The following is a 7,994-nucleotide window of genomic DNA, read 5'->3' as shown; positions in this document are numbered from 1 at the left end:
CGACGCGCCGGCATGGCCCCGAAACTGGGACGAACGGCCGCCGGGACCGCTCCGACGCCAGATGTGCCCCTCCGTCCACACCAGAGGGGACGGGGCAGACGGCGGCCGGCCGACGCTCCCCGCGGCGCCGAGGCGACAGCCTCCAAAACCCAACTCTCACACTACACCTTCCCCTGATTCTCAAGAATCAACCACTGAAATTTTAACACAAACACGCACACAACCAGCCAAGCACTCGTAAGACATTCTCTTAAACCCTCCTAATCAGCACGCATAATGTCCACGTACCTTCCCCAATCATTTAAGAATCTTTTTTACGTGCAGCGCCCGACATGAAGAAATGCACTTGGCCAGGCTCACCAATTTTGTTACAGAGCACAGATGCCACCAAACTACCAGCTCTCATTCAACCACTTGCCCTCTCCTGTCCATCAACGGCACACACAAAATCAACTATCGCCTTAAAATGCACACAAAAACCACGAGCTCACAAACAATCAGACACTTATTCTAAAAAGTCCCCGCCACTGACTCACTGCCACCACACCGCCCTCCTGTGGAATTTCTAGTGCAGTGCCGGCGACTGCCACCACACGGCTCCTGTGGAATTTCCAGTGCAGTGCCGGCGACTGCCACCACACGGCCCTCCTGTGGAATTTCCATTGCAGTGCTGGCGACTGCCACCACACGGCCCTCCTGTGGAATTTCCAGTGCAGTGCCGGCGACTGCCACCACACGGCCCTCCTGTGGAATTTTCAGTGCAGTCCCGGCAACTTCCACCACCTCCACAGCCCACCGGCTGCCACCACCTCCACAGCCCCACCGGCTGTCACTTCCACAGCTCCACCGGCTGCCAATCCCATGCAGCCCCACCGGCTGTTACTCCCACAGCCCCACCGGCTGTTACTCCCACAGCCCCACCGGCTGCCGCTCCTCCACAGCCCCACCGGCTGTCACCTTCACCGCTGCGAGCATCACTCGCCAGCGCACTAACTGCGAGCATCACTCGCCAACACGTTCACTGCGAGCACCACTCGCCATCACCCTCACTGCGAGCATCACTCGCCAGCGCACTCACTGCGAGCATCACTCGCCAGCACCCTCACTGCGAGCATCACTCGCCAGAGCATTGCACGGAGCGCGACCCAGCCGCTCAGTGTCCAGTTAGTCCAGCGGCACTAGGTTCTTCTGCCGGTCGCAGTCCATCTCGCCGTATCTGCCGGTCCTCCCGGCCGGCTGTATATGGGCCAGTCCAGCAGCAGCCACCGGGACAGACGAGGTGACGGGCGGGGTCCACGGCAGACGCCACGGCTCCTGGGCGACCCCTGCTTCTCACTGCCTCGACAGCTCCGTTGCAAGTCGTTGCAAGCGGTGCCGATCACTGCCGCGTCACTGCACCATCGCTCTCTTCAGGCATGTTGCCGAAATAGCTTGTAAAAGGTAGTCTTTGCCAAATTTCTTTGTATTTCTCGCTCACCCTCACACACCACCGTGCAGTCCCATGGCTCGGACACGACTCCCCCTCTGTCCCGTCCGACGCGCCGGCATGGCCCCGAAACTGGGACGAACGGCCGCCGGGACCGCTCCGACGCCAGATGTGCCCCTCCGTCCACACCAGAGGGGACGGGGCAGACGGCGGCCGGCCGACGCTCCCCGCGGCGCCGAGGCGACAGCCTCCAAAACCCAACTCTCACACTACACATTTAAAAATCGTTAGATATTTGCGCTGACGTCACACATTCAGAGGGGTATTCCTAAGCATTAGCCCCTCTGAATCAAAATGCTGCAATTTTGAAATTCAATATTTCCGATTTAAGGCATTTCTCGATGTTGTGAGTGCCGAAACCGGTAATTGTGAGCCAGGGACCCCATTTTGGCTATCTCAACTCAAATCTAATGTTAAGGTGGGAGGGTCCCTTTAAATACAAACCTTCGGTTATGTGTGGTTTTGTTTCAGGCCATCTTACATCGCACTGCAAATTGGTGAAAATGCAGAATCGTCTCCCCACGGCTGACCATTCAGTCGCCATCAGTCGAGCCAGCCCGTCAGTCTCCTCCTGCGCCCTGCACCGACACCAGCCCGCTCAGCTGCAGCATGAAGCATCCGTCCAGCACCCCTCCCCTCCACCGCTCAGCGCAGTGCGGGTGACTCCAGGCGGACTCTCAGCCGCGCTATGGAGCGCAATCGGCGCGCCACAAACGCCGCCAATTGGCGCCAATTGTGGCGGGCGCTCGTATCGCCGCGCCCGCGCCAATTGCGTCTCATCTGGCGGCGATCCGCGGCAATTGCCGGCGGGCGTTTGTTTGGCTTTGTTTTGTACATTCATTCAGAAAGATTGCCGCTGAATTGAGACTGGCATGCGGGCGGCAGGGCGTCTAGTGAGAGCAGGGGTGGAGAGAGGGGAGGGGTGGAGCGGAGAGAGAAGCACTGAGTGCAGAGGCAGTGCAGGCAATAGGGGGAGGGAGAGGTCCCAGTCATGATACAATCTCAGCCCCTTTGGGGGCTTTGTGGCCGTCAATTGAAAGCTGGCGTCGTTCGGGGGTTCTGCTTTCAATATGCGCCCGTGTGAGGAATGCGACACGCTTAGAGGATGCTTATAAGTGCAGGTGCTTATAAGTGCAGCCCGACACCCTGCACTTATAAGTGCAGGGTGCGGGCTGATAACAAACCGTTCTCGTCTTAACCCTCGCACGACCAGGCCATTTCTCATAACACGAACGACCAGGGGGGGGGGGGGTTGTTACGACCCCCCCCCTGGCGTTTCGAAACGGAAGGTCGTAGAGCTTAGCGGAAAAAACCAACGGATTGCTCTCAACGAGATCTCGCGATTGGTGGTATATTTTTGGTCCTAGGTCAACATTTGACCTACTTATGACCGGTCAAAGGTCAAATTTTCCGAAAAAATCAAACTTTTTCAACTTTCCGCGGCGATTGCGGCAAAACGGTGGGAGATATCGACTTGAAACCTTCACTATCGTGTTCCTTGATCAATTCTCTATCGTTTGGTATGTATTTCGTTTCCCTAGCTCTAAAAATGGCGCGTTGGGAGCGCCGGAAGTCGGCAAGGTCACAGTCGGCGGCAGAAATTCGAAAAATCAAAATTCAAATTTTTGAAATCTGATTGTATTTTTGGATTTGGGAGGTCCATTTGCTCCCTATAGAAGCTAATATTGCTGCATATTCCCATTGAGGTGACAAGAATTAGCAAAATAGTGGTTCGGGCGCTTTTCAAAAATAGTACCGGACGCTGTTCCTCTTGTGACGTCATAGCTCCGTGACCTGACCTGACCCGGTCAATTTTCTTGCACCACACGATGGCAAATGCTTGCCCCAACATGCATGGGAAGTTTCATCATGATCCATCAAACAATGTGGGTATCACCGGCAGAAAACCTAGGGATTCGGCGCACACGTTTGGTAACTGTCGGCCGGAGGCTGTACCTCTTATGACGTCATAACTCCGTGACCTGACATGACCCGATCAATTTTTTTCGGCAAAAGATGCGCAAAGGTTGCCCCAGAGGGTATTGAAAATTTCAGCCCGCTACGACAAGCCGTTTAGCGTGCACTTCGAAAAAACCTCAGGGGGGGGGGGGTGATACAACCCCCCCCTAGGCGTTCTAGGGTTAAATGTAAATATAGAAATATAAAAATGCTGACAGCAGCATCTAGGAACAGTAGGTATACATGTTTTCGTAAACATGATAATTTATTAACATTCCTTCATTCAGACAGCACACCGAAAAAGTCAAGATACCTCTATCAACGTACAGTGTAACACATATTTTACGTTAAACCATTTCAATTTTTCATAAACCATTTACTAGTGAATAAAAAACAAACGGCAAGGACACAGGCTAAGCTAACTGAGGACCGATGTACATAATTGCATGGCTACCGAAAGCCTGGAATCTGATCTGTGATCGCGCAGCATATATAGCTGACCATTCAGAGCTCTTCTTCCCGCACCCAGTAGAGCACCCTGCCCGAGTGGGGCGCCAGGTCATCGATCCACGGGCTGGGACGGTAGTTCCCCGGGGCGTTCACGTGGCTGGCCAGTGTGCCGTGCCAGTTACGGCTGCTCCTCTTACTGGTCGAGAGCACGGCATTCTCTCTGTAATCTGATCCCCGTAGCCAGGGCATCCTCGAGTGCAGTCCCGCATCCTTGTAGTACCAGCTGTCGAACCGCCGGACTAGACGGACGTCTGTCTGGCCGCCCGTCTCGTCCACAAAACTGTAGTGACGCGGCGCGAGCCAGACGCCGCCCCAGCGCTGGCGACCCGTCTCGACCTGCGCCTCGATCCGGTAGGCGAACCTGGTGCCGTTGCCCAGGTCTCGGATGGCGTCGGCGTGCCGCAGGATCGAGTAGTCGTCCGCCATGGTGGGCGCGCCCTCCCGGCGGCTCTTGACGCTGAGCAGGTCCCAGCTCTTGGAGTTGGCCGTCAGCAGCAGCGTCCAGCCGCCGCCGTCGTGGCTGAAGTCGCACAGCACCGGCACCGGCATCCCGGTGAACCAGTAGATGCCGTCCCGAGGAGCGCCACCCTGGTCCCGCAGCTGCAGACAGGAGCGGGCGCAGGCGCGATTCTTCGGGTCAAAAGACACGTCTTGAGAGGAGAAGGTCTCTGGCAGGGGCTCCGGCTGAGCCTGGCAGGACGGCTGGACGGTGACGTTGTTTGCTTCTGAGGGATGCTGATGCTGGCCTTCCTGATGCTGGCGCATGTGGTTATGGCAATGATCAGCCACAGCCCTCACGATCGATTCCCCAACCGTCTGTCCCAGAAGATCCCACAGCTGCCGAAATGTTGTCTGCCCATCCACTACTGGTTCTTGTCCGACACCGACCGCTCCATCGTGGTGGCTGGCTGAAGTCCCCTGTAGAGGACCAAGGGTGACAGAGAGCAATAGTAGCGACACCAGCCGGAGGAGCCTGAGTGTCGCCATGGTGAGGTGACCAATTACGCTGAGTAGCAAGGTTAAAGTCCTTCCATTCACCAGAGAAGAAGCGACAAGCTCCAGCCTTGGCGCAGGCGCAAGCGATAGTGCTGCGGTCAGGCCATCTTTGACACTTATATACAGCGTGTGCGTAAACATGGCTTCACTATGACTTGGTAACTGTATCACTTTTTCTCATCCGTTTGTTTAAATGTGTCGCAAAAATATAGGTATCATAATCATTTATCTCAGATGCAGCGCATCCAAAATGCAAAACTAAGTCCTCGGCAGGCGGTATTAGCCCCATGTTTCAGGCTGTTTCGCTCATAATGTTCTTCTAACTCATCAGATTATTTGCTAATTGGTGCAATTCATTTTCTTAAGCTACAAAATTGTTAAACAGTCATCTGAACTTGAGCTGGGTGGAATGTGTATTTTCATCGGGACAGAGCCATGCAGCTGTGATCTGGACGAGCTGGTATCTGTCAGAGTATAACAATTAATATTCCGGTGCAGACATATCCAAATAAACTGATTGAAATTCGCGGAGGAGTTTCCAGACCGTATAACACGTCTGTTTGGACAAAAGATGCATATAAATGAAAGCCCCTGCCAAGCTAACAGCAGTGTCACGCTTCCTTGCGCCGCTCCTGCTGGTTTTCTTATATTCAGCATACGGTAGGGCTGATACTATAGCTGTGCTCCAACAAGGACATCATGGCGGCATTCCCGACCTGCCGGCTTCTGTGCCTGTTACTGCTCTCTGCCAGTCTCTGGCACACCCGCGGAGCCCCAGTTGGTGAACAGGACGGAGCAGCTGGTGGCGAGCCAGCACCAGTAGCTGATGAGCCGGCCGATAAGCATCCACCGGCCGTTCAACAGCTTTGGGATCTGCTGGGACAGACTGTTGGAGAAACTGTGGTGAAGGCGCTGGCTGATCATTACCATCACTACCATCATCAGGATCGTCAGCAGAAGCAGCAACAGCAGCAGCAGCAGCAACAGCAGCAGCAGAGTCCCTCAGAAGCAGACAACGTCACCGTCCAGCCGTCCTGCCAGGCTCAGCCGGAGCCCCTGCCAGAGACCTTCTCCTCTCAAGACGTTTCCTTTGACTCGAAGAATCGTGCCTGCGCCCGTTCCTGTCTGCAGCTGCGGGACCAGGGTGGCGCTCCCCGGGACGGCATCTACTGGTTCACCGGGATGCCGGTGCCGGTGCTGTGCGACTTCAGTCACGACGGCGGCGGCTGGACGCTGCTGCTGACGGCCAACTCCAAGAGCTGGGACCTGCTCAGCGTCAAGAGCCGCCGGGAGGGCGCGCCCGCCATGGCGGACGACTACTCGATCCTGCGGCACGCCGACGCCATCCGAGACCTGGGCACCGGCACCAGGTTCGCCTACCGGATCGAGGCGCAGGCGGAGACGGGCCGCCAGCGCTGGGGCGGCGTCTGGCTCGCGCCGCGTCGCTACAGTTTTGTGGACGAGACGGGCAGCCAGACGGACGTCCGTCTAGTCCGGCGGTTCGACAGGTGGTCCTACAAGGATACGGGCATTGAGAAGAGGATGCCGTGGCTGCGAGAAGAGGGTGGCGATAACTCGGTGCTGACCACCACCAGCGTGCATGGTATCCACTGGTGGGGCACCCTGGCAAGTCACCGAAATGCCGGAGGCGACTACCACCACAGTCCCTGGATCCATGTGGATGCGGTACATTCAGGTCGAGTCCTCTACTGGATGAGGGAGGATGAGCTATGATGAGAAATGTGCCCAACACACGTGGTCTCTCTCATAACTGATGTGTACTGTATATGGAAGCAAAATTGCTACCGATTTTTACTGGGACTTCAACGTCCAATCACATGCATAGCAAGTGCTACTTTCTTTTGTGATGAACTTGTTTTAGCTGCTTTACCATCATAATAAGTAAAAACACACATTGGGTTTGTTTTCTTCTGGTCTTGTCTAAATAGTGAATTTGCGCACTAACAATATCATACTTAGCCTACTTAGGCCGCTCTTCACTTCACCTCTGCTGAGGCCGCTCCAAGCCTCTGTCCCGGGCCGCGGACGGCGGTGTCAGCGCTATGCCTCTGCCCCGGGCCGCTGTGCCGTGCCGTGGCCCGCGCTGACGGATTGCAGACGCCGTCGCTCCGACACCCGCCGGACACGCAGCGTCACACGCACGCACCGGCGGCGCCGCGTGACGCCGCCAGTGCCCGCGTGACGGCTGGCAGGAATGTGTGCGGCGCGACTCGTGACACCGCCGCCACCCCACTCCCCGGTCCAGGCCGGCCGCCCAGGCTTTGTGGTTGGCTCGAGGGAGAAATAGTCGGCCGAAATCGCGCGCAGCTGTCGGCCGTTGGTATCTCGACATCACGCCCATGTCCCGCTGGTATGTGCACTCCGCACAAACGGCGCCATCAAAAGGCACGTGGCGGCCCGGTTGACGCCGCGCCCGCGGGTTTTTACCCCCCGCGCGACCGACGGCCGTCCCCTGGGCGGCGGCGGCGGGCGACGCTCCAGATAACGGCCGGCACCAGCCTTCACCAATTACCCGCCACTTAGCGCCCTCTCGTTCTCAATCAGCGCTGGACCGAAACCTTATCCGTCGTGTTTATCTACGGACGCGTTTGGCCGCGTGGCGCGACCCCCGCGTGACCTTTCCGCCGCACGCGCCGCCAGGGGAGCGCTCACAGGCGGAGATTGGAGATGCCACACTCGCGCGCCGCGTGATGGAAAATAAATAGATTGGTGAAGCCGGACAGCGGGGAAACAGTGTGTCCGAGATGGGACAGGGTTTCCCCGCGCTTGGGTGCCGGCGCCTGGGTTGGTTGGCTGATGAACAGCGTGGTGCTTCCAAAACAGGAACACGTGATAATATTATAATAATCAGTACTTACCAAGGTAGCATCGTAGAGCATCTGGTACAGTTCCATTTTTGGCAAAGCTCTGTTCTCCACATTCTATCCTCCACTCCTCTGGAAAAAAAAAAACAAAGCATTTCAGACATTCCCAACCGAACTTAATTTTGACTTGACAGTAACAACCTAAGATGAACTCATTT

This window comes from Amphibalanus amphitrite, unplaced genomic scaffold (assembly GCF_019059575.1).
Source record: "Amphibalanus amphitrite isolate SeventyFive unplaced genomic scaffold, NRLGWU_Aamphi_draft 000708F_arrow, whole genome shotgun sequence".
NCBI classification, from domain to species: Eukaryota; Metazoa; Arthropoda; class Thecostraca; order Balanomorpha; family Balanidae; genus Amphibalanus; species Amphibalanus amphitrite.
The sequence above is the reverse complement of the archived record's forward strand: the minus strand, read 5'-3'. Positions refer to the sequence as shown.